This window comes from Gorilla gorilla, chromosome 1 (assembly GCF_029281585.2).
Source record: "Gorilla gorilla gorilla isolate KB3781 chromosome 1, NHGRI_mGorGor1-v2.1_pri, whole genome shotgun sequence".
Classification (NCBI taxonomy): Eukaryota; Metazoa; Chordata; class Mammalia; order Primates; family Hominidae; genus Gorilla; species Gorilla gorilla.
Window position 1 is genome coordinate 121,696,346 of NC_073224.2, and position 26,214 is coordinate 121,722,559.

The 26,214-nt window shown below is 40.8% G+C and overlaps 1 long non-coding RNA gene across 1 annotated transcript; it reads left to right on the forward strand.

The window, feature by feature from the left end:
* The first annotated feature begins 272 nt into the window (after nucleotides 1-272).
* On the forward strand, nucleotides 273-26,158 carry LOC101132973 (uncharacterized). Its single transcript, XR_173654.5, has 3 exons — nucleotides 273-510; nucleotides 1,325-1,438; nucleotides 25,946-26,158. It is a non-coding gene; the product is annotated as an uncharacterized lncRNA (long non-coding RNA).
* Nucleotides 26,159-26,214: the final 56 nt, after the last annotated feature.

Sequence of the window (26,214 nt, forward strand, 5' to 3'; positions counted from 1 at the left end):
GCTGACTTACACACACACACACACATCCCCCAAGATGATGAAACAAATAATACAGGGTCAAATCCAGCACTAAAGTGCATGCCATCCAGCAGCAGTATTTTATGGTGTAAATGTCTTAGTTCACTGGAATCCCTGGTGTCATTCAGTGCCTCTCACTCAGCATTTCCACACAGGCCCACTTCACACATGACACCACCCTTCACAAGGCTCTGCACAAGGACCAATCAGAACCTCAAGCTCAACACAGACAAGAGTTCTGTTGGAACTCTAGGAAGAAAGCCATTCTCTGAAACCTTTCTGGGGCTGGAGCACTTGTCAAGAATAAACAGAAAAGGAATAAAGCTTGCCTCTTTTTTTGAAAAACTCAGCTGGACAATGGGCATATTCAATGGCCAAGGCCTCCTCTAATTACTGGCTTGGGAAGAACTGGAGATAACTCAGCAATGGAGAGACAAGGAGGGCTCCTAGGGAACAACTTGGAGACCGAGGAATCTTGCTGAATGCCAGCAGGTTGTAGACACCAAGTGGTGGCTCTTTAGTTGCCATTACAGCCCTGAGGATTGAGTGCCGATCTATTTCATCTTGAGAAGTTAATATTATTTAATCACAGAAAGTAAAGGCTCCATGTAATTTCATTGGAGCAATCAATGAAAGCATGAGAAATGCCACGCCAGGTCATAACAGTAAATACCCCCAGCACCACATTCTGGCTAGCAGAGGTATCAATGGAGGTCTGTGGGTAGACACTCTCAAAAGGTTAGGAATGTGTACTTCTCTCCCTTCCCAAACAACTCTAACTCCTCTAAAGTGTGACCCATTAGCACCATTAGCATCCAGTAGTTGTGTAATCCTTTGGTTTGAGAATTTAGGGCAAGAACTCTGGCTACTATATTTTCTGCTTAGATGCTGAAAAAGGCAGGGCTTCCCTTCATAGTTCAGAATGGTCAGTGGTACCTTCATAAAGTCCTTAACAACCAGTCCCAGATTAAGGTCCCTGTCAGCACAAGCCTTGTCCAGGTGACAGTTTATTTTCTATTGCCCTTCATATGGAGAAGAACAATGTGAGCTGTCCCAGTGACCACTATATTATGCTACTTCTGATTGTGACTGCATAGGCTGAATTAACCTCCCTGTGATTTAGAAGGGGATGGGTCTGAATTTCATTATAGATACGACTTCCATGTTCTTCTCCTTGGCTGGGGCACAGGGATTTTCTTGGAGGGGTGTTGTCATTACTATGCAGATTGCTTTCCTATCATTTGATTGAAATTTCAGGAAGAAGGAAGGTCATTAATGTAACTTCTTCCTCAATTTCTCATTTTAGAAAATCTGGAAGCAGAGCCAGTATAATTCAGCGTTACTGAGCCCACTGAGCTCTCCAGGGAAGTATAAATCGAGCACAGAAGCTCTGAAATGGATTGTAACCACAACATCAGAGGTATTCTCAAAAGATCCATTCTCTTGGAAAAAAGTTTGCCAAGTGGAGCTGGATCCACAGCTGCCACTCAAGGCCTGTTTTCCGCAGAGTGCTGTTAAAGAGATTTTACCTGCTTCATAACCCATCCAGTTGTGTAAAGCAGAGGGTGTGAGGGCAGCCACTGCAGGGGTGAGTGCGTGGGTCATTCTATGGGTCTCTTCAGAAAGACAGCTGCTGTTATATCAGACCTACAAGAAGCAAGGCATGTGTTTCCCAATGCACCACCCGGTCATTTTACCCCCAGAGCCCATTTGGCATCAGCCACCATAAGTAAGGCAAATCTCTTGAAGGCAAGAGACTTGTCAGGCCAAGTTCCCACCATTGCTTTTAGCTCATTGTAGCCTGAACTGGACATACTGTTGTGATTCCACTTCATTCTCCTTACTTAACCAGGATATCAAGAGCGATATAAAGGACATTTACTGAAGTATCAAAATAGTATGAGATCAGAAAGAATCTAAATATCTAATAACAAAAGACTGATTAAACTACAGTACATCTATATCATGGGATACCACATATTCAGTAAAAAAAAAAAAAAAAAAAGACATGGGCCGGGCGCGGTGGCTCATGCCTATAATCCCAGCACTTTGGGAGGTTGAGGCGGGCGGATCACTTGAGGTCGGAGTTTGAGACCAGCCTGGCCAACATGGAGAAACCCTTTCTCTGCTAAAAATACAAAATTAGCTAGGCGTGGTGGTGCCCACCTGTAATCCTAGCTACTCAGGAGGCTGAGGCAGGAGAATCGCTTGATCCTGGAAGGCGGTGGTTACAGTGAGCCAAGATCATGCCATTGCACTCCAGCCTGGGCAACAAGCAAAACTCCGTCTCAACAAAAAAAAAAAAGAAGAAGAAAAAAAAAGAAAGAAAAAAGAAAGACAGGGATTAACATAAACCATATGAATTACTTCAAAATATATTAAATGAAAAGGGTAAGGTGCAGAAACTATGTATCATGGGAACACTTTAGGTAAATACAAAATTATTTGTAAATGTACATATCTATATACTAGTATATAAATGTTATACATATAAATTTTATGCTAGACATTTTTTTTTCCAGAATATTCAAGGAAGCATCAAGAGTGGTTGCTTTTGGGGATATAGGGCTTCTTACTTTTACTTCTTTCTATATTTTTTAATGCTAAGTATATATTGTTCTTAATTTTACTTTCATAACAGCTTTCCAAAGTCTCTCTGACCATCCCTCAGAAGGCTTTCCAGCCTCTTCCTCTTGACTCCAGGGTACCTTCTATGGTTATGTAGGCTGCATTCTGAACGTAAGCTCCTAGCCCGTGGGACAGAATCCAGTCTGAAGCACGCTTGTCTAGCTGTGAACCCTGTCACTGTGCTGTATCCACTTAGAGGCACATCTTTTTTTAATTCCCCAAAATGCCACCATATGCGCTGGTGGCAGCCCTGCACAGCTCTTCATTCTACCTTTCCCTACCACCCACCCTTTATTTCTGCCACAGTTTGATTTGGTTCTTGCTTCTCACCTACCCTCTTCAGTTTACCTCTTCAGAACATCCCTCATATCCTGCCTTCCTACGCTTAGCCCAGGAATCAGTGAAACTCCAGGCCCATCCACTGCCATGCCCAGCCCAGGCCTGAAATCAAGCAGCCCTCCCAATTTACCCGAAGGGAAGCCATGCTAAGGTGCTCCTGTTGCCCCAACTTCTGCATGTGTACCTGCTGGTATTTATCATGCATAGTTTATGGACAGCAGCTCTAATTATCCACACAAAGGGCAGTGGGTATTGGCACATATCATTCAAAACAGCAGATGATCACAAAATTAGGGCTTCGGGAAGTTGTCCTTGGAAGGTCATTGGTGATTCTTTTTAATATAGATTTTGCCACCATAGATTTACTCGAATTAAAATTAACTCATATTCTGTTTCGTATCTACTGAATGTAGTAGGACTGAAGTAAAAAAAATCTACCAGCAATTAAATTGACCAGAGATAAAAAAAAAAAATGTGTTTGGGACAATCTGCCTAAAGGGGGCTATATTTAAAACCACATTTAGATTTTTCCTTTCTGTTTTAACATAGGAGCCTTTTCTCAATACTAATATTCAACCTAAGGCCAAAGTACACTTTCTTCAAACTTTTTTCTTATCTTTTATAAAAATCTTGTATGAATGCATATGCTATTAGTGAAGTTGGTTTTACAAAGCACCCAAAACCTACTCTTATTTAGTTGTAGCCACTTGAATGTCTGTCAGCTTCAACTCACTTTCTTTGCTGCTCCAGTCATTGAAGGGAAACATCACCAGCTTATTGATCTTTACATTGCTGGCACTAAATACCATTATTTCGGCTTGCTTCTTTGTCACAACTATAAACATAAATGAAACTTCACATTTCGACTGTTGACTTAAAGGCTTATGGTACCAGAAGGATAAAGGTTTCCAATATATTAATTATAATCACTAGGGGTGTGTGTGTGTGTATGTGTGTGTGTGTGTGTGTGTGTGTGTGTGTTGGTGGGGGGGCTTGTTTTGTTTTGTTTTTCTTTTGAGATGGAGTTTCAAAAGGCTGCAGTGCAGTGGCGCAATCTCGGCTCACTGCAACCTCCACCTCCCGGGTTCAAGCGATTCTCCTGCCTCAGTCTCCTGAGTAACTGTGATTACAGGCATGCACCACCACGCCTGGCTAATTTTGTATTTTTAGTAGAGATAGGGTTTCTCCATGTTGGTCAGGCTGGTCTTGAACTCCCGACCTCAGGTGATCTGCCCATCTCAGCCTCCCAAAGTGTTGGGACTACAGGTATGAGCCACTGTGCCCAGCCGTGTGTGTGTGTGTGTGTGTGTGTGTGTGTGTTTGTGTGTGTGTGTTTACTCATCTTTTGTAATGGTTATGCTTGACTTAGCATATTGGCACATTTTATCAGAGTAATATATATCCACAAAGCCATACTGCTCCTACATAGGGGGAATTTAGTTTACGCATTTATGAATAGGTCTATCCGTATCCATTCATGAATGGACATCTTCTCTAAAAAGTATAAAATAGATTATTGTATTCTACAACTATAAGAGCATTAAGAAACAGTAAGTTTTCTTTCTTTCTGTTTTTCTTATTTTCATGGGGTCTCTACTGCCCTGCATGTGGCTCTCTGTATGCTACGTGTGATCCCAGAGTTTCTACCTAAAGAAGGAACAGGAAGTATCTACCTAGCCCACAAAAAGACATGACTGTAGCAGCAAACTGCAGCTTGTAGCTCCCAGATAAGTTTGTCAGGATGGAAATGTCAATTTGAGCCAATGTACTTTCTGTTTTTATAAGACAATTTAGGGAGGTGGAATGGTTGTCACAGCGTAGGAGTTGTTATCAAGAGTTTTAAATTCAATTGAGAAGGAACCAGGAGGTACATACATAAGCAAGGAATGAGAAAGGCATTTCATAATTTAGCAAGAAACTGACACTTCCCTCTTATCCTTTACTGCAAATATTTTTTCTTTTTTCTTTTTCTTTTGACAACTGTGATAGCTTTACTTTATTCAAGTTAACTTCTTTTTTTTTTTAATTTTTTAAGTATTTATTGATCATTCTTGGGTGTTTCTCGGAGAGGGGGATTTGGCAGGGTCATAGGACAATAGTGGAGGGAAGGTCAGCAGATAAACCTGTGAACAAAGGTCTCTGGTTTTCCTAGGCAGAGGGCCCTGCCGCCTTCCGCAGTGTTTGTGTCCCTGGGTACTTGAGATTAGGGAGTGGTGATGACTCTTAACGAGTATGCTACCTTCAAGCATCTGTTTAACAAAGCACATCTTGCACCGCCCTTAATCCATTTAACTCTGAGTTGACACAGCACATGTTTCAGAGAGCAGGGGGTTGGGGGTAAGGTCATAGATCAACAGCATCCCAAGGCAGAAGAATTTTTCTTAGTACAGAACAAAATGGAGTCTCCTATGTCTACTTCTTTCTACACAGACACAGTAACAATCTGATCTCTCTTTCTTTTCCCCACATTTCCCCCTTTTCTATTCAACAAAACCTCCATCGTCATCATGGCCCATTCTCAATGAGCTGTTGGGCACATCTCCCAGATGGGGTGGCAACCGGGCCGAGGGGCTCCTCACTTCCCAGACGGGGCGGCCGGGCAGAGGCGCCCCCCACCTCCCAGATGGGGCGGCGGCCAGGCGGGGGCTGCCCCCCACCTCCCGGACGTGGCGGCTGGCCGGGCGGGTCTTTTTTTTTTTTTTTTTTTTGAGACGGAGTCTCGCTCTGTCACCCAGCCTGGAGTGCAGTGGCTCCATCTCAGCTCGCTGAAACCTTTGCCTCCTGGGTTCAAGAGATTCTCCGACCTCATTCTCCCGAGTAGCTGGGATTACAGGTGCCCACCACCATGCCCAACTAATTTTTGTATTTTTAGTAAAAACAGGGTTTCACCGTATTGACTAGGCTGGTCTGGAACTCCTGACTTCAGGTGAAGTCCACCTGGTTTGGCCTCCCAAAATGCTGGGATTACAGGTGTGAGCCACCGCACCTGGCCTACTACAAAGATTTTTAAAAATCAGTGATGATAACCGTAATTGCTAACAGGTATACCATGTAGAGATGACCAGAGTTGTTCTGTGATGAGAGGAGCCTTATTTGTAACCAACTTATTGCTTCATGCCTGAGAGCAAAAGTGGCTTAGGTTTAGCTGGGGTTAGATCTAGGGACTGGCACTTACTAACTATGTGACTTTGGAAAAGAGGCCCACTTCATTACCTACAAAATGGGGTTCATAATAGTGCCTATCTAGTAAGGTGACTGAATGGATTATGGCTAACAATACATGTGAAGGGTTTAGCACAGTGCCTAGCACATAGTAAGTGCCCAGTAAAAGTTTACTTACTGTTTTGCTTAAGTATTTGAAAGCAGTTTACCTTGTTAAGTAGGCTAACCCATTTTGAATATTTTTCAACAAATGCTCTCTTCCCAAAACATATACAAGTAAACTCCAATCAAGTCTGGGTGAAATTATTATAAATTCCATATTAGTGGTGACCTAAATAAATGAGGTGTCACTGTTTTCCACTATCTGTGTCAATACTTCCCTCCTTTTGTACAGATCATTGAGAGCTGAATTAGCCTAAATAAAATGTTAAAGTTGTAATGCCCAAGTGGACTTATTTAAGGAGTGATTATGGCTAGAAAGTGGTCTGTAAAAATAACTCTCGCCCTTACATCACATCACTTGCTTCCTGCGGCGCCTTGAAGTTGTCCTGACAAACAGGCCTGCCCTCCTGCAGACCCAGGATTCTATTCTGCCTCACACATCCCTAACACAACTGCCAGCTGAGTTCTAATTGCAGAATCTTCATTACCAGGGATGATTGAAACTATAAAAAGAACCCAGCTGAATTTTTCACATCCTGCTGGGTGAGCACAAGGACCAGCTCTCCTGTTCCTGCTCCCTCCCCCAGCAATTATCCTTGGTACATGTGTGGTCTGGTTTCTGCAGGGAGCTCTGAGCAATTGATAGATGTTATCTTCCTTCTCTTCCAAACCTCCCTGCCCAGGAGGTGTGTTGATGACCGTGACAAATATGTCTGGTCTTCCTCCACAGCTGTGGAGACAGGAGGTTCATTTCTCAACCTTTCCTACCTGAGTATCTTGTCCAAAGTCACCTAGAAGTGACAGATCAGAGAGAGATAAGAATCATTTCTCCTAGCCCCCTAGGCCTTTGTGACAACCTATTATACCCTATGTGAAAATTTGCCTTTTTTTTGTTTTGTCCTTTCTTATTTCAGTGAGCATTTCTAAAGCACCTGCTGAGTGCTCAGTACTGCATTAATTGTAGTGAAAGGGGATATCCAGAAATAAGAGGCCACCAAGGAATTTAAAATCTAGTTGGAAGGCAAAAGGCAGGACTGTTCTTGGTTCTGTAGCTAATAACTTTAAGAATCAAGGAAAAAATGTATGCAAATTTTACATAAAATTTATGCAAAATAACTTTTCCTATCTGAAAGAGAGAGAAAAAGAGCACATGTATCTGTATATTTAGAAAGAAAAAGAAATGTCTGGAAGGAAGTGCATCAGAAAAGTTAATGGTAGCCATCTCTGAGATGCTGTGTAACAAAACGTTTGAGAAGGTGGTCTCTGAAGACACAATGACACAATCTAGATTTAAATCCTAATTCTGCCACTCACCATTGCCTTGTGCATGTTACGTTTCACCTAAGTTTCAGTTTTCTTACCTATACAATGGGATGGTAATTGTAGTATCTGCTAGGTTTGTTGTGAGGATTAAATAGGATAATATAGATAGAGCATTTAGCAGTGCCTGGCATTTAAATTCAAGTGCTCTAAAAATGTAACTGTTTCTAGTGATGAGATGTTGAAGGAGAGGCATAAGAGGGGAAGTCTTCGAGGAGGCACGACTTGAACTGGTCCCTGGTGAATGGTGAAGACTAGAATAGTCAGAGGGGAGAGCCAGGGGTATTCTGGGTTAGGGAAACATCTTGAAGGAAGAGACAGAAAGGATCCTCGGCTGTTCTCAAAAAGAGAGAGGCCTGTACATGAACTAAGAAAAAGGTTGCATAAGGAAACACACAGTGGAGACAGAAAGTTTCGTTGCTTTCTCTTTTGCCCCAGCCCCTACGCATGCACAGCCTCTCCCATCATCAACATCCTGCATCAGATTGGTATATTTGTTACAACTGATGAGCCTACCTAGGCACATCATTATCACGCAAAGCCTATAGTTTAAATTGAGGTTCACTCTTGGTGGTGTACATTCTGTGGGTTTGGACAAATGTCTAAGGACTTTTATCTGAAGGTCTGGTTTTTTCAACTCCCTGATTCCCCTCCACAAAAAGAGAAGCAGCAATTAAGACAGCAAACAAAACCAATAAACAAAACCACCTGCAGATAACATCTTGAACAAAACCAGGTATCAAGGCACCTCCATAAACTCCAAAATATCAGAGGGTGAGGCCAAAGCACCAAGTAAAATGACCTTATTGATGTCAACAACAAACTAGAAGGAAGCAGAGGAAAGACAAGGAACATATGACAGTTCCAAGAGCCAGGGAAATCAGAGATGACTAATACATACTTGGCCTCAAAAAGAGGGGACTCCACTAAGGGGATAAACTGCACAGACCCAGCTGAGGCTGGGAGGGGTCGACTCAGGCTCTAAATGGTGGTTTGTAGTTGGCCAACTTCCCCTTCAGGGGGAGATTCAAAATAGAGAAAACTTTTTAAATGATTCTGCCCGCCCCAACATTATTGAGAGGCAGAAAAATTGAGTTCTAGGCCAGTAGAGGGGTGGCATGTTCACTGTATGACTCTGGAAGCGTGCTGTGAGGAGGAGGGATGGACAGGAACAAAAAGGAGTACCTCAGTGCCTCTTCTTTCTGCCTTCCCATCAAGACAGTACAACGCCTATGGAAAAAGAAAACAACAACAAAACCTCAACCAGTATCTAGGACAGAGCTATGAGGACTTAGATTATGGGGGCAGGGTCACCTTATGAAGAGGCAACAACCAGCAATGATCAAACCCAGGCTCTGATCCATTGACTCCCTTCATCCTCCCTACAATCAACAGGAATGACCCCAGTGAGAGGCTGAGATTAGGCTTCTCCTCTGTAAGTCAAATGTCCTGTCAAATAGCTGACACCTACATGGCAAAGTGAAATTACAGTGAAAAATACCAGATAACTGAGGAATGCAACCACTAAAAGAAAGGTAATAAACTTCACTCCTATGAGATGGGATAGATGTTAAAAAATTAAAATAGGCCGGGCATGGTGGCTCATGCCTGTAATCCCAGCACTTTGGGAAGCCAAGGCAGGCGGATCACTTGAGGTCAGGAGTTTGTGACCAGCCTGGCCAACGTGGTGAAACCCCGTCTCTACCAAAAATATAAAAATCAGCCGGGCGTGGTGGCACATGCCTATAATCCCAGCTACTCAGGAGGCTGAGGCAGAAGAATCACTTGAACCTGGGAGGCGGAGGTTATAGTGAGCCAAGATCGTGCCCCTGCGCTCCAGCTCGGGCGACAGAGTGAGACCGTGTCTCAAAAATTAATTAATTAATTAATTAAAAATTAAAAGAGACATAAGGTATACTATCAAAGAGAGAGATTATCGTATATTATTTGTTGTTGTTGTTGTTGTTGGCTTTTTTGTTTGTTTGTTTTTGAGATGGAGTCTCGCTCTTGTTGCCCAGGCTGGAGTACAATGGCATGATCTCGGCTCACTGCAACATCTGCCTCCCAGGTTCAAGCGATTCTCCTGCCTCACCCACCCAAGTAGCTGGGATTACAGGTGCCTGCCACCATGACCAGCTAATTTTTGTATTTTTAGTGGAGACGGGGTTTTGCCATGTTGGCCAGGCTGGTCTCGAACTCCTGACCTCAGGTGATCCACCCACCTCGGCCTCCCAAAGTGCTGGGATTACAGGCGTGAGCCACTGCACCCGGCCTGATTGTATATTGTTAACATGAAGTGAATACAATCATTTTAAAAAGAACCAAGCAAAAATACCAGGTAGAAAAAATATAATAGCTTAATTAAGGAAATTAAGTGAAGAGAGAAAAAGCAGAATAGATTCAGAAAAATATGAATTTGTGAACACAAGATTCAGCTGAGGAACTTCACAAGGCACCAGGAAGAAAAAAGTGAAAAAAAAATTAGAATAAAAATTTTAACATCCATGTAATAGAAGTCCCAGAAGGAAAGACAAAGGAATTGTGGTAGATTGCAAAACTATGCTCCTCAGTGAATCTCACCTCTTACAATGCATGATCAGTCCCATCTCGCATTCATGCTGAACTTGATCATTTGCCTTATTTTGACCAATGGGACATCAATAAATGTGATGCAAGCAAAAATGTGTTAAGTACATGTGCTTTGGGGTTGGGGTGGGATATGTGATCATGTAACTTACTTTAGCCAATGAAATAACAGTAAATTTGAAGCAAACAGGCTTAGTAAGCACTTGTGCCAAAAGCTGCTTTGACCATCTGAGGAAGCCTACTATAGCCTTCTTGAGGACAAAAGATCACATGGAGAGAGGGGCCTAGCCACTGCTGTCTAGATGAACCCAGCCCCCTGGATTCTCTTCAGCTGAAAGCAGCCACATAAGTATGGCCAGAGAAGAGCAGTGGAACCACCCAGCCAACTCACAGAACCACAAGAAATAACTGCTGTTCTTGCAAGCCACTAAGTTTTGGGTAATTTGTTATGTATTTAGCAATAGATGATTGATATGGGAGATAATATATGAGTAAAAAAGACCTAAAATTCCCAGAATAAAATATTTTAGACGAAATACATATTTTAGATAGAAAGACTAACACAATACCAAAAGAACAAGAAAAAAAAAGGGCAGAAAAAACCTCCCTTAGGATTTATAGTATAATTCCAAAAGGCAATTCTACAATCATGCAGAAAGAGAACATATGACTTACAAAGTAACACAAATACATTTGACATCATTTGTCTCAATTGTGACGTGGGAATCAATATGTCAATGGAGTGTTATTTCCTTTTTTTTTTTTTTGAGATGGAGTCTCCCTCTGTAGCTCAGGCCGGAGTGCAGTGGTGTGATCTTGGCTCACTGCAACCTCCGCTTCCCGGGACCTGGTTCAAGCAATTCTCCTGCCTCAGCCTCTGGAGTAGCTGGTAGCTGGGATTACAAGCACGCACCACCATGCCCAGCTAGTTTTTGTATTTTTAGTAGAGATGGGGTTTCACCACGTTGGCCAGGCTGGTCTTAAACTCCTGATCTCGTGATCTGCCTGCCTTGGCCTCCCAAAGTGCTGGGATTACAGGCGTGAGTCACCACGCCTGGCATAATGGAGTGTTATTTTCAAGGAGTAAAAATAAAAGGACTTCTAACCTAGAACTAAACTTTCCCATTTAAATGTGAAGATTCAATAAAGATATTCTTGGGTAAACAAGGCTAAAGGAACTTTAACATGCAAGAGACATTCCAAAAAATACTCCTTAGCTAAAAACTAAAATTAACTCATCAACTCAAAAAGTTAAATACAATAAAGAAGAAAAACAAAACCAAAATTGTTTTCTTCAAAAAGATTTGTAAGATAGACAAACCTCTGGCAAGAGTAATAAGGGAGAAAAAGTAAGATACAAATAAATAAGATATGGAATAAAAATGGAAAATAACTAAAAATATAATAGATTTTAAACATAATGAAAGAATATTATGAGGAATTATATGCTAATAAATTTGATTACACAAATAAAATGGAGGCAGAACTTTCTCAAGCAAAATTATTCAGGCAAGAAGAAATAAAAAATTGGAATCAACTATAATCAATTAAAATAGTCATCAATAACTTTGTACCTAAATGTGCACACACACACATACACACACACACACACACACCCCTCTTGCATGCACACCCACACACGCCTCAAGTAAATTTTACAAAACTTTCAAGGAATAGATACTCTCTCTCTTATCAAAGATGTTTCAGAAAAATTTAAAGGCCTGAAAGTTACCCAACTCATTTATATATAAACCGGGTTCCAAAATTGAAAGGACACAAAAAAGCATCCTGTATGCTAGCAACAGCCAGCTGAAAAATATAATATAAACAAAATACTATTTTCAATAGCAACAAAGTAATAACATATCTAAGAATTAACCTAAAAAAAGAACCTCATAGGGAAAATTTAAAAACTCTATTAAAGGACTTAAATGTTTATGCACAAATAAAAAGACATACCATGTTAATGAATGGGGAAAGTTCAAAATTATAAAGAGGTTATTTCTCCTCCAACTTAATCTGCCTACTGTAATTTTAATATTTTAAGATCTTAAACATATACATGGAATGAAAGTTTATAAATAGCTGGTAATCTTGAAAATAATGAGTTCATGACAAGACGGAGAGATGACAAAAGAGAAATAGGGCAGAACTCACTGTGGCAGATATTAAGTATAGAATATAAAGCTGTGATAATAAATATATTGATATACTGGAGGAAAAAACACATGAAGGTGTACTGGAGACAAGGAGATCAGCTGAACTCTCAGATGGTCACAAAAGTACAGGCAAGGAGTGATGAGTCTCAGCATTATCTTGGTAGACTAGCAGTGGGAACAGCACAGCAGGGGCTGTGAGATACATTTTATCAAAAAGCCTTGAGGATTTCCCGACTGAATGGATATAGGAGTCAAGTTAAAAAAAAGATTGAGTTATGCAATGGGAGATGAGTCTGACAAGATGGATTAAAGATAGACTGTGCGGGATCCTTTATAAGAAGTTAATCTTAGAAAGGTTAAGTGTTGGGGCACATAGGAAATGAATCAACAGAGAAAGAGGCCAATTAAGCTAATTGGAGAAACACCCATTAAACTGTTGCAATTGTCAGGTAAGGAATGATGAAGGATGGAACTAAAACTGTGCGAATTGGGATGGGAAGCGGAGAGGTAGAGATGAGAGATATTTAAAATGTTGAATCTAAATGACTTGGTATATTAGTTAAAGTGGATAGCAAAAGAGGAGAAGGGTTCAAGAAAGCTCTGAGTTTTCTAGCTTTGTTAGGAGGTAGGTGGCAGCAGCCTTAGTCAAGGAAATTCAGGGGTCACCATTTCAGCCAGAAGTCAATTTAACTTTGAATATCCAAGTTTGGATGCTTCCTACAAACGGGTAACTGGAAAGGAAGCTTTAGAACTTCAGAGAGAGGTTAGGCCTGCAGATATAGAATCGAGCATCTGACCAGAGTTTGGGAAAGTAATAGAAGCCATGGATATGGCCATATTTCACAGGAAATGAACATAGAAGAGGAAAGTCAGGTGGTCGAGTTCTCCAGGAGTCTGTGGTCCCAAGGCAGAATCCAGCACTGCCTTTGAGAGGCACAGGGAATGCCAGGAAAAGTGAGAGCCACACTTGGCAACTGTCACATCACATCTGCTCTCTGTGGCATGGTTTCCTCACTGACTATCAGAATACATAAATATATGTAGCACATCAAACAGACAAATCCACTCTGCACAGATCTGCCTAAATATTTAGACAGAGCAAAGCAGTGACAGAAATGATTAAGAAATTGAAATTCCAGTCACTAAAGGTGATCAGTGAAACAGAGAACAACTCTCATTTCAACCTCTTGTCATCAGACCCACGGTTGACTTGTCACTTCCAGAATGAGGAAAGAATAGTTCAGCAAATGTGGGAGGCTTTGTAGATTTCTGATGGTGTGTGGGTTAGCCCTTAATTCTCCTTTGGTGAATTTTCTTCTTGTGGCATTCCACCATCAGAGGTTAGACTGGGGAAGTGAGCAAAGGGCAGGAGATAGGTGCAGTTAAAAGAATATTGAATTTGGCACCAGAAGATTGAGTTGAAGTCCCAGATCCATGGGTTACTACCGATGTGACATAGCCTCCCTGAACCTGTTCTTATCTGTAAAATAAGAATGTTAAGTCCTGACCTGCCTACCTCCCAGGGCAGGTGAGAGTCGAGAGCTAATGTGTGTCAGTGGTTTTTGAAGTGTGTTCTTCAGGGTTCTGGGCTTCCTCTCTGAGACCTTAGATGCCACAGCTACAAGGGGGAATGAGCTTAAGAGGTATAACCAGAGGCAGTGCTTTAGCTCCCCCATGCCTGGCTATCCCAAAGCAGCCCGACTTTTATCTGTATCTGCTGCTAAAAATACAGAGGGCAAACTCACTGCCCTGAATTAATGTTGGATGAAAAAGAACATGTAGCTGAGCGTGGCTCACGCCTATAATCCTAGCACTTTGAGAGGCTCAGGTGGGCGGATCACTTGAGGCCAGGAGTTCGAGATCAGCCTGGCAAACATGGTGAAACACTGTCTCTACTAAAAATACAAGAATTAGCTGGGCGTGGTGGCATGCACCGGTAATATCAGCTACTCAGGACGCTGAGGCAGGAGAATTGCTTGAACCTGGGAGGCAGAGGTTGCAGTGAGCTGAGATCATGCCACTGTACTCCAGCCTGGGTGACAGCGTGAGACTCTGTTTCAAAAAAAAAAAAAGAAAGAAAAACAAGTATCTGAAATGAGCTTTTTGGATTATCTGTGAACTGCAATTTCTGGTATCCTCTCTTCATTATCAGATAATTAAGAATTCATTGTATGTGATTTTTTATTATAATAAGTTGGCTCCTAGTACTATCCTAAATTACATCTCCTATAAGACCACAGATTTACTTATCGTGATTACATCTATGGACCGGGTGCTGAGTTGCCAGGTGAAGACTGCTACCATCCTCTACTACTCCTGATTTAATTGCAATGCCCCATCCTGCAGCCCAGCAGAACTGCTGTGAAGATGCAATGTCCCAGCTGTTCTCTACTGCAGAGACACCATTCAGGAGACTGAATCCCTGCTCAGCACAGAGTTCCTGGGGAAAAACTCAATTTCCCTCAAAGTTTTAACACAGGCCGGGCGCGGTGGCTCACGCCTGTAATCCCACCACTTTGGGAGGCTGAGGCAGGCGGATTGCCTGAGCTCAGGAGTTTGCCACCAGCCTGAGCAACACGGTGAAACTGCGTCTCTACTAAAATACAAAAAAAAAAAAAAAAAAAAAAATTGCCAGGCGTGGCGGCGTGCGCCTGTAGTCCCAGTTACTTGGGAGGCTGAGGCAGGAGAATTGCTTAAACCCGGGAGGCGGAGGTTGAAGTGAGCTGAGATTGCGCCACTGCACTCCAGCCTGGGTGACAGAGTGAGACTCTGACTCAAAAAAAAAAAAAAATTTTTAGCACATTATTTCACACCATTAGACCAAGCTCTATCACAAAAGAAGGTGCCAGGGACGAGAAGCAGAGCTTAGGTTTTCTGCAGGCAGATCATTAATGACTTTACTCTGGTGTGTCTTAACAGGGCTCCCAGGAGCTCAGGATCTGAATGGTCTGTAGCAAAGTAATGTGAAATGGGTTGACAAAGGAAAGAATCAGCTCTGCTCTAGTTTTACAAAGAGTGGCATAAATCCTGATCAAAATAGTGACCACAGGAGCTGGAGATAATTAATTATTATTTGTATATAAGAATATCATATGTTACTCACGAGTCCCTCCTTTATAGCAATAACACCCAATAAATGGTAGTCAGAAATAAAGGGAGTATTTACTTTAGGAAAGCTCTTAAATTCTCAATTATCTTAACCTCTGAAGACTGCAGGGCTTTCAATCCGCATCTCTCCAGGCAGTAGCTTTTGTAGTCAACCCACTGTTTCCAAGGTCTGTTTCTACCTTCTCAGGGATGCGTCACACAGGGTTTGTGTCTCCTCAAGTGTTGCTTTCTCTAATGCCACCTGGTCATCCAGCCAGGACATGGGAGGAAGTATGGCAGATTTTGTCATTTCTTTCAACCAGGGAAAAGGGAGGATTGGAATAGTGTTTCCTAAAGTTGTGTTCAAGGCCTTGGTAGTTTCTGGATATTATTCCTTTGTCAGATGAGTAGATTGCAAACATTTTCTCTCATTCTGTAGGATGGCTGTTCACTCTGATGGTAGTTTCTTTTGCTGTACAGAAGCTCTTTAGTTTAATTAGATGCCATTTGTTAATTTTGGCTTTTGTTGCCATTGCTTTTGGTGTTTTAGGCATGAAGTCCTTGCCCATGCCTATGTCCTGAATGGTATTGCCTAGGTTTTCTTCTAGGGTTTTCATGGTTTTAGGTCTAACATGTAAGTCTTTAATCCATCGTGAATTAATTTTTGTCTAAGGTGTAAGGAAGGGATCCAGTTTCAGCTTTTTACATATGGCTAGCCAGTTTCCCCAGCACCATTTATTAAATAGGGAATCCTTTCCCCATTGCTTGTTGTAGTTTCTAGCATTATAGGAAAATGAGAAAAGTTTTGGGTCTTGAAGTATGGTGAACAACAACACCCTATGTAGGAACTAAAGGGAAATTCCAGAATCCTTCCTTCATTTGCCCCAAGTTGGAGTAGGAAAGAGGCACACTGCCCTGTTGGCAGCTAGGAGAGCCATAGGATCCCAGCTCCCATCAGCTTGCATCATGGAGGTCTGGAGTGAGGACCATGTAAACTGAACGGCCGGGCCCAAAGTACAGAGTCCATACTGTCAGACCTCATTTGGAGATTTCTAGAACCTTACCAGGAGCTCCACTTGCTTCTTCAGAGAATTTAAGAACACAAGAATTATCACATGAGCTCAAAACATGATCCATCCAGCCTAGAAGTTGCTTTATCATGAAAATTCCAGAGATGTGTTATGGCAGGACATGCTGCCCCCAAAGCCTCAAATCCCAGATGTCTTTAGCTATTAAGAGTATTTCTAAGAGCAAAGTCTCCATAATTTGGAAGAATGCTTCTATAGCATAGGCTGAGGAGAAAAACAGAAACTGGGAAGAAAACTAGTTAGTTGTGGAAAATCTATTTGTACAAAGCCCTGTGATAGGTTCTTTTACAATAAGCATCTTTAAGACTTTCAATAACCCTATGAATTGGGTAATATTACTGCCTATTTTCCAAATGAGGAAACAGAGAATTAGAAAGGCCAAGCCCTGTGCCGAAAACCACATCACTAATAAGAGGTAGACTGAGATTTTCTTCAGCCTTTGCATTCAATTAACTAATTGCTAAATCCTAGGGGTTCTGCCTCTTAAATAAGTCTCAAGTCAGTCTCCTCTTTGCCAGTTTTATTACCATGAGCCTGCTTCAAGTCTTCACTGTTTTGTTTTGACCATTGCAATGACCACTTAACTGGCCTTCCCACATGTGTCACTACCCCCGCTTTCCCCTTCCCTCCCCACCCCACTCCACCCACCACAGCATCCTTCACTCTAGCCATGTTTTGCCCATACCACTCACTACAGACTGTCTTAATAAAGTCTTTTTTCTTCCTTTAAGTCCCAACTTATGGCATCACCCCCTCTGAGAAGCCCACCCTGATATCTCAGGCACACTTAGAAGCTCCTCCCCAGTGCGGTACCTTGCGCGTGGGTCGTTCACAGCAGTGGTTGCACTGTAGCAGAATTGGCCCTTTAAGTGTCTACATCTCGCCAGACTATGAGTCTTTTACAGACAGACACCAAGTCTCTTTTCATCCATTTATCCCCTGCACTTACACTGTCTTGCCTACAGTAGGCACTCGAGAATGTGATGAATAAAATGAATGAATGGAATGAGTGAAATTTTTAAATACTTATCGAATCAAAGAAATGAGTAAATGAAATTTTAAACAAGTTATCTCTGACTCAAAAGCTACACTAATAAAAGAATCTTGAATCATTACTAGAATGTTAGATTTCTCTTGTAAACACAAAAGGAACTAGAAAAATAATTACAGAGTAAACTTGATATGTAAAATTTGAATTTCAAACAGATGAAGTAATATTATTACTCACTTCAGCTACAAAAGGTACACATGGACCCATAATACATTATATTTATGTAACACTTCATAGTCTTCAAAGGATGTTTATATACTCTATTTCATTTGAATCTAACAGCAGTCCAGTAGGGTAAAGCAGAGGAGGTGTTTATTAACCCAGTTTTTCAGATGGGGAAACTAAGGATCAGGGAGGTTAAAGTGACATACCCAAAGTCACACAGAGGCAGAAATAGAAAAGATCCTGGCCGGGCGCAGTGGCTCACGCCTGTAATCCCAGCACTTTGGGAGGCCTAGGCAGGTGGATCACGAGGTCAGGAGATCGAGACCACCCTGGCTAACACAGTGAAACCGCATCTTTACTAAAAATTAGCCTGGTGTGGTGGTGGGCGCCTGTAGCCCCAGCTACTCGGGAGGCTGAGGCAGGGGAATGGCGTGAACCCGGGAGATGGAGCTTGCAGTGAGCCGAGATCACACCACTGCACTCCAGCCTGGGTGACAGAGTGAGATTCCGTCTCAAAAAATAAAATAAAATGATAAATAAATAAATAAATAAATAAATAATAGAAATAGAACAGATCCCAAGAATTCTAAGTGCAAGTTCGTCAGTCTTGTCTACCAGGTGACCTCTGATAGCAGGCTTTGATCATTCCATTGACAGTGAAAAGGTGCAATGATTATCATTCTCACAAACTTCGAAAATCCCCTCCTGACTACAGGCAAAAGGGTCCCAGGCATCTTAAGAGGCCAAAAGACTGAGGGCAGGCAACTCCTTCAGAGTCAAGACTCCATTCCGTTTGACAAGTCTCAATCTTCCTAGCAGACAGCTGACACTATGATTGATTCGGCTGCTCCATTGTCTCAAGCTCTAGATTCCTTTCTGAAGGTTGTGGCCAGAAAGGATAGGTGGGGCAAAGTCAAGGCATGGGAGGAGGGCAGAGAGGTAGTGAGGGGAAATAGAGGCAGACAGACCTGGGTTCAAAATCTAGTTCCACCTCCTTCCTTTTCCAGATGGATATCCAATTGCTCTAGCACCAGTTGTTGAAAACACTTTTCTTTCTCCATTGGATTGCTATAGAGCCTTTGTTGAAAATCATTTGACTGTATGTGTAAATGGTCTGTTCTAAGGCACTCTATTCTGTTTCAATGATTTATTTGTTTCTCCTGATGCCATACAGTCTTGATAGTGTAGCTTTATAATAAGTCTTGAAGCCAGGTAGTTTAAGTCCTTTAACTTTGTTCTCTTCAGCATTTCTGTAGGCATCCTAGGTTCTTTGCATATAAATGTGAGAGTCAGTTGACAATTTCTACAAAAAACTCTAGTGAATCTATAGATCAATATGGGGAGAAGTGACATCTTAACAATATTGAGTCTTCCAATCCATAAACATGGTATATCTATCTACTTATGTAGGTCTTTAAAATTTTCTCTTAGCAATGTTTTATACTTTACTGTGTAGAGATCTTGCACATCTTTTGTTAGATGTATTCCTAGGTATTATATGTTTTTGCTGTTATTGAAAACATAATTATAGGTTTTTTTTTTTTACTTTTCAATTATAATAACAGCAAATGTGAATTTACCTTGGAGTTAATACAGCTTAAGCTCCAGAGTTCTCCTTTGCAAAACCTTCTGAGGTAGCCTAACAGTTTTATAATCATAATTTTACATTATTTTTATTAAGGAGGGCCCTCCAAAATTGTACACCATCCAGATCACACAATACTTAGATTCATCCCCTGCCTGCTAGTAATGTTCTTGTCTCTCTGAGAGCCTCAGTCTTCTTATATCTAAAATTGGAATAATCTTTATCTATCTCCCAAGTTTATGTTTTCTAATGTGGTAAAACACACACACACACAACAAGATTCACTAGTTTTTTTTTTTTTAATACTTTAAGTTTTAGGGTACATATGCACAATGTGTAGGTTAGTTACATATGTATACACGTGCCATGTTGGTGTGCTGCACCCAGTGACTTGTCATTTAACATTAGGTATATCTCCAAATGCTATCCCTCCCCCCTTCCCCCACCCCACAACAGGCCCCAGTGTGTGATGTTCCCCTTCCTGTGTCCATGTGTTCTCATTGTTCAATTCCCACCTATGAGTGAGAACATGCAGTGTTTGGTTTTTTGTCCTTGCGATAGTTTGCTGAGAATGATGGTTTCCAGCTTCATCCATGTCCCTACAAAGGACATGAACTCATCATTTTTTATGGCTGCATAGTATTCCATGTGTATATGTGCGACATTTTCTTAATCCAGTCTATCATTTTTGGACATTTGGGTTGGTTCCAAGTCTTTGCTATTGTGAATACTGCCGCAATAAACATATGTGTCTTTATAGCAGCGTGATTTGTAATCCTTTGGGTATATACGCAGTAATGGGATGGCTGGGTCAAATGGTATTTCTAGTTCTAGATCCCTGAGGAATCACCACACTGACTTCCACATGGTTGAACTAGTTTACAGTTCCACCAACAGTGTAAAAGTGTTCCTATTTCTCCACATCCTCTCCAGCACCTGTTGTTTCCTGCCTTTTTAATGATTGCCATTCTAACTGGTGTGAGATGGTATCTCACTGTGGTTTTGATTTGCATTTATCTGATGGCCAGTGATGATGAGCATTTTTTCATGTGTCTTTTGGCTGCATAAATGTCTTCTTTTGAGAAGTGTCTGTTCATATCCTTTGCCCACTTTTTGATGGGGTTGTTTGTTTTTTTCTTGTAAATTTGTTTGAGTTCATTGTAGATTCTGGATATTAGCCCTTTGTCAGATGAGTAGATTGCAAACATTTTCTCCCATTCTGTAGGTTGCCTGTTCACTCTGATGGTAGTTTCTTTTGCTGTGCAGAAGCTCTTTACTTTAATGAGATCCCATTTGTCAATTTTGGCTTTTGTTGCCATTGCTTTTGGCGTTTTAGACATGAAGTCCTTGCCCATGCCTATGTCCTGAATGGTATTGCCTAGGTTTTCTTCTAGGGTTTTTATGGTTTTAGGTCTAACATTTAAGTCTTTAATCCATCTTGAATTAATTTTTGTATAAGGTGCAAGGAAGGGATCCAGTTTCAGCTTTCTACATATGGCTAGCCAGTTTTCCCAGCACCATTTATTAAACAGGGAATCCTTTCCCCATTTCTTGTTTTTGTCAGATTTGTCAAAGATCAGATGGTTGTAGATATGTGGCATTATTTCTGAGGGCTCTGTTCTGTTCCATTGATCTATATCTCTGTTTTGGTACCAGTACCATGCTGTTTTGATTACTGTAGCCTTGTAGTATAGTTTGAAGTCAGGTAACATGATGCCTCCAGCTTTGTTCTTTTGGCTTAGCATTGACTTGGCGATGCAGGCTCTTTTTTGGTTCCATATGAACTTTAAAGTAGTTTTTTCCAATTCTGTGAAGAAAGTCATTGGTAGCTTGATGGGGATGGCATTGAATCTATAAATTATCTTGGGCAGTATGGCCATTTTCACGATATTGATTCTTCCTACCCATGAGCATGGAATGTTCTTCCATTTGTTTGTATCCTCTTTTATTTCATTGAGCAGTGGTTTGTAGTTCTCCTTGAAGAGGTCCTTCACATCCCTTGTAAGTTGGATTCCTAGGTTTTTTATTCTCTTTGAAGTAATTGTGAATGGGAGTTCACTCATGATTTGGCTCTCTGTCTGTTATTGGTGTATAAGAATGCCTGTGATTTTTGCACACAGATTTTGTATTGTGAGACTTTGCTGAAGTTGCCTATCAGCTTTAGGAGATTTTGGGCTGAGACGATGGGGTTTTCTAGATATACAATCAGGTCATCTGCAAACAGGGACAATTTGGCTTCCTCTTTTCCTAATTGAATACCCTTTATTTCCTTCTCCTGCCTAATTGCCCTGGCCAGAACTTCCAAGACTATGTTGAATAGGAGTGGTGAGATAGGGTATCCCTGTCTTGTGCCAGTTTTCAAAGGGAATGCTTAATAATTAAGAGCTTACCAACCAAAAAAAGTCCAGGACCAGATGGATTCACAGCCGAATTATACCAGAGGTACAAGGAGGAGCTGGTACCATTCCTTCTGAAACTATTCCAATCAATAGAAAAAGAGGGAATCCTCCCTAACTCATTCTATGAGGCCAGCATCATCCTGATACCAAAGCCGGGCAGAGACACAACAAAAAAAAGAATTTTAGACCAATATCCCTGATGAACGTCGATGCAAAAATCCTCAATAAAATACTGGCAAACCGAATCCAGCAGCACATCAAAAAGCTTATCCCCCAAGATCAAGTGGGCTTCATCCCTGGGATGCAAGGCTGGTTCAACGTATGCAAATCAACAAATATAATCCAGCATATAAACAGAACCAATGACAAAAACCATATGATTATCTCAATAGATGCAGAAAAGGCCTTTGACAAAATTCAACAACCCTTCATGCTAAAAACTCTCAATAAATTAGGTATTGATGGGACGTATCTCAAAACAATAAGAGCTATTTATGACAAACCCACAGCCAATAGCATACTGAATGGGCAAAATTCACTGTTTTAACCATTTTAAAGAGTACACTTCAGTGACATTAAGCACACAGTGTTGTGTAACCATTACCTCTATCTGGAATTCTAAGTGCAAGTTCATCAGTCTTGTCTACCAGGTGACCTCTGATAGCAGGCTTTGATCATTCCATTGACAGTGAAAAGGTACAATGATTATCATTCTCAGGAACTTCTAAAATCCCCTCCTGACTACAGACAAAAGGGTCCCAGGCATCTTAAGAGGCCAAAAGATTTTAACCTTTTTAAATGGTTAAAATGGCTGGCCTTTTCAAATGGTTTTAACCATTTTAAAGAGTACAATTCAGTCATATTAAGCGCGCAATGTTTTGCAACCATTACTTCTATCTAGTTCCAGGACTTTTTCATTACGCTAAAAGGAAATCCTATAACTATTAAGCAGACACTACCCATTCTCCCTTGCAACAACTAATCTGCTCTATTCATGGGTTTGCCTTTTCTAGATATTTCATATGAATGGAATCATACAATATGTGGCTTTTTGTGTCTGGCTTCTTTTATTAGCATAATATTTTCAAGATTCATCCATGTTGTAGTATGTGTAATCATTTCTTTTTATGACTGAGTAATATTCTGTTGCAGTATACCACACTTTGTTTAACCATTCATCTGTTGACGTACATTTTGGCTGTTTCCATCTTTTGGCTATTGTGAATACTGTTGCTATGAACATTGTGTGCAAGTTTTTGTTTGGGCACCTGTTTCCAATTCTTTTGCGTGTATACCCAGGAATGGAATTGCTGGGTCATATGGTAATTCTATGTTTAACTTATTGAGGAAACACCAAACTGTTTTTCCTCCTAGAGTTATTTTGAGGATCAAATGAGCCAACACATTTATAAAGCTTTTAGTATAGTGCCTGGCACATAGCAGGAACTCAATAAATCATTACTCAAAGATATAATTCAAATTATACACAAGTTATCAGCAATAGAGTACATCTGCTATAAAATGTGTCATATGTTGGAGGGAACAATTAGTCCCTGCTCCTGATTTTTTGTGTGAAGTGACCTCCATTAGAATAACATTCCAAGCCTCTTGCTCCATCCCCTTTCTCATTCCTTCCAGAAAAAGAGGAATGATTTACCATCTGGAAGACCAAAGTAGGCCTGTTCTTGTCAGTCCATTTTACTGTTCCCTTGGGATCTACATGCCTGTAGGGAGCGTGTATTTCAATCCCCTCTATAATTCTGTGCCGTAAAGTTCTAAGGGGCATGCCCCTATATTGGAGGTCTGAGGCTGTTTCACTCAAAGATTGGCATGGCAGATGTAGTGGGCAAATTTAATCTCAGGGCACAATACTGGCAAGTATACTCGCTAATGGAGCCAAACCACCTTCTCTAAGCACCTTCATGAGTAATAAAGATTATATTTTTGATTTACAGCTGCCTGACCCCTGTGTATCTTACACAATTGGTTCTGTCAATGAGAAGAAAGGGATATTGTATATTGCTTCCCTCCAAAAAAAAAATAAATAAATAAAACCCTGATATACCCAGGTAAATTAACAAGGCTGCTTCAATCCCCAGGTTCTTCTACTTCGAATCTAAGTAGGTTAAAAAACAAACTTTAAATTGAGATCAAATATAACGAGTGACTGTCTTTTTCAGAGAGTTTTTTATTCTTTGATCTTGGAAAAGTTAAAATTAAAATAGAAAGGCATTGGGCTATTCTGTGGTATTATTATAGTAAACCTTGATATACAAAATGCTTTCCAAGCAATTCTCCATTGTGGAGAGCCTTTATTTCAATGTCCTTATATTCTTAAATTACCAACTTTGAGGTGGCATTTGTTTTCATTTTTGCACTTAGTAGAGCATAATATCACATTCACTCTTTTTTTCTCCTGGGGTGAATGCAGAATTGATAAGTAGCGAATGTCTTCTTTTAATTCAATTCAATAAACATTTATTGAGCACCTGCTATGTGCTAGGCACTGTGCCAGGCATTCTGGGGGAGACCAAAATGTGTATCCTTCAGTTTCATATGCAAACAGCTTTTAGTCTAGTGGCAAATGAAAAAAAATGATACCTACGTAAGTATGAGGCAAATTTTAGCTGATTTGGCTTTAAATAGGTTTCAGCCATTTGGTTTGGATGATTAAAATCTAATACATCTCTACAAAGGAAATTGGATTCAGAATTTTTATTTCATTACTATTCCCATGCTAGTTATCCTCCCTTCTGTCAGACTAAATTTCTCTCTTCCTTTGGAAAATGACATGTTTTCTACAGTTGCAAACATATTCCAACCTATTCAACTAGTTTATTAACTTATTTTATCTTTATGAACTAATCCTTTAAGCAGCTTAATTGAGTAATTTTTTGCTGCTATTATATTTTTCAGACAGGTAATAGGCAACATCAGGCTAGTGAATGAACAAATTAATGGATAAATAGAATTCCAGACTCAAACTCAGAAAACTCGAATTTTAGTTTTATCCCAAATATATCCTTTAGAAATTCCTTTCCCCAAAGTTACTTCTCAGGGTTCGGGATCACACTGTCTAAATTTATGTGTTTGTTAGGTAGATCGAAAGGTGTGGAAAACAACAACATCTAGAGTATTTATGTCCAGGAAAACCTAAGTATGAACATATTTCCATAGATGGATACATTGATCCATTCAAGGCCCAAATGAAAGGTGGCTGTAGCAAAATTATTTAAATGGGGCTATGAAGCCAGGCTGCTCAGCCTTGAATCCTGACTCTTTACCCTGCTAGCTGTGTGACCTTGGACAAGTGAGGTGACTCGGTTTCCTCATCTGTAAAATGAGGATAAATCATACTGTCTGCTTCGCAGATTTGTTTTGGGGAATAAAAGTGAGTTAATATTTGCAAAGTACTTAGACAAGTCCCTGGAACACGGTAAAAACTCTGGAACTTCAGTTGAAATGCAGTCATGAGTTTGGGATACAGAAAGAGGGCTAAAAAATAGTGCCCCCAAAGGACATAAGAAGGTAGAAGAAGGTAGAATGAAGTGAAACAAAAGAATGGGCCAAATGAAGAGAAAGTTGTAAAAGAACACAAGGCAGGTGTTTGGCTCAGAGATAGATAGTGACTCCATTGCAGCGTATAGAAAGAAAGGACCCAAACCTTTTTGTTTCTTGTTCTATATGACCCTGTACAAGTCACTTGACCTCCTTGTCCTCTAATTCCTCCCCTACAAAAAAGATGACAGGCAGTAGAAAGTAGTGGTTAAATACCAGCATCACCATTGACTAGTTGTGTGACCTTGGGCAAGTTACTTAACCTTTCTGGGCCTTAATTTCAACTGCTCCATGAGAATATTAATAGTTCCTAACATTGGGGCTCAGAAAATGATGCCCCAATCATGGTGCTTTGGCATGCTGAGTACTTTGAACTAAAGGAGATTGGAAGCCTCAGAAGCAGCCTCAGAACCAAGGTTTCTCCAACCTTCTCCTGCCCCCCAGTCTCTTGCCCCTCTTTCTTCCCCAAAGTGTCATAGAAACCATAATTCCTCCTCCCTAACACAAATCATAGAAACTGGAACACCTCTACCCCCAGAGAAAACCGTAAAACCTAGATCTTTCTCTAACTTTCACCTGCGTTTCTGTGTAGGAGCTGGTCATAAAGAAATTCTCTGACTTACTGTGTCTGATTATAGGTTACAAGACCCTCATTCTAGAGTGGTACTGCCCTGCGTCTGGGAAGAAGGAAGGCCACGCAGAGAGACCAAGAAGAATCCTAATATACAGGGCTTGCTTGGTTTCCCCCTCAGTCTCTTACCGTTAGATCAGACCTCTTTGGTCCAACCACGTTTCTACATGGCTGTCCATTCTTCATCGAATCTAAGAATAAAAATGGATAGTTTTCCCTGGGTCTTTGGGTCTTCATTTCTGAAGGCTTCCTGTATCAGGTAAGACTTTGATTAAA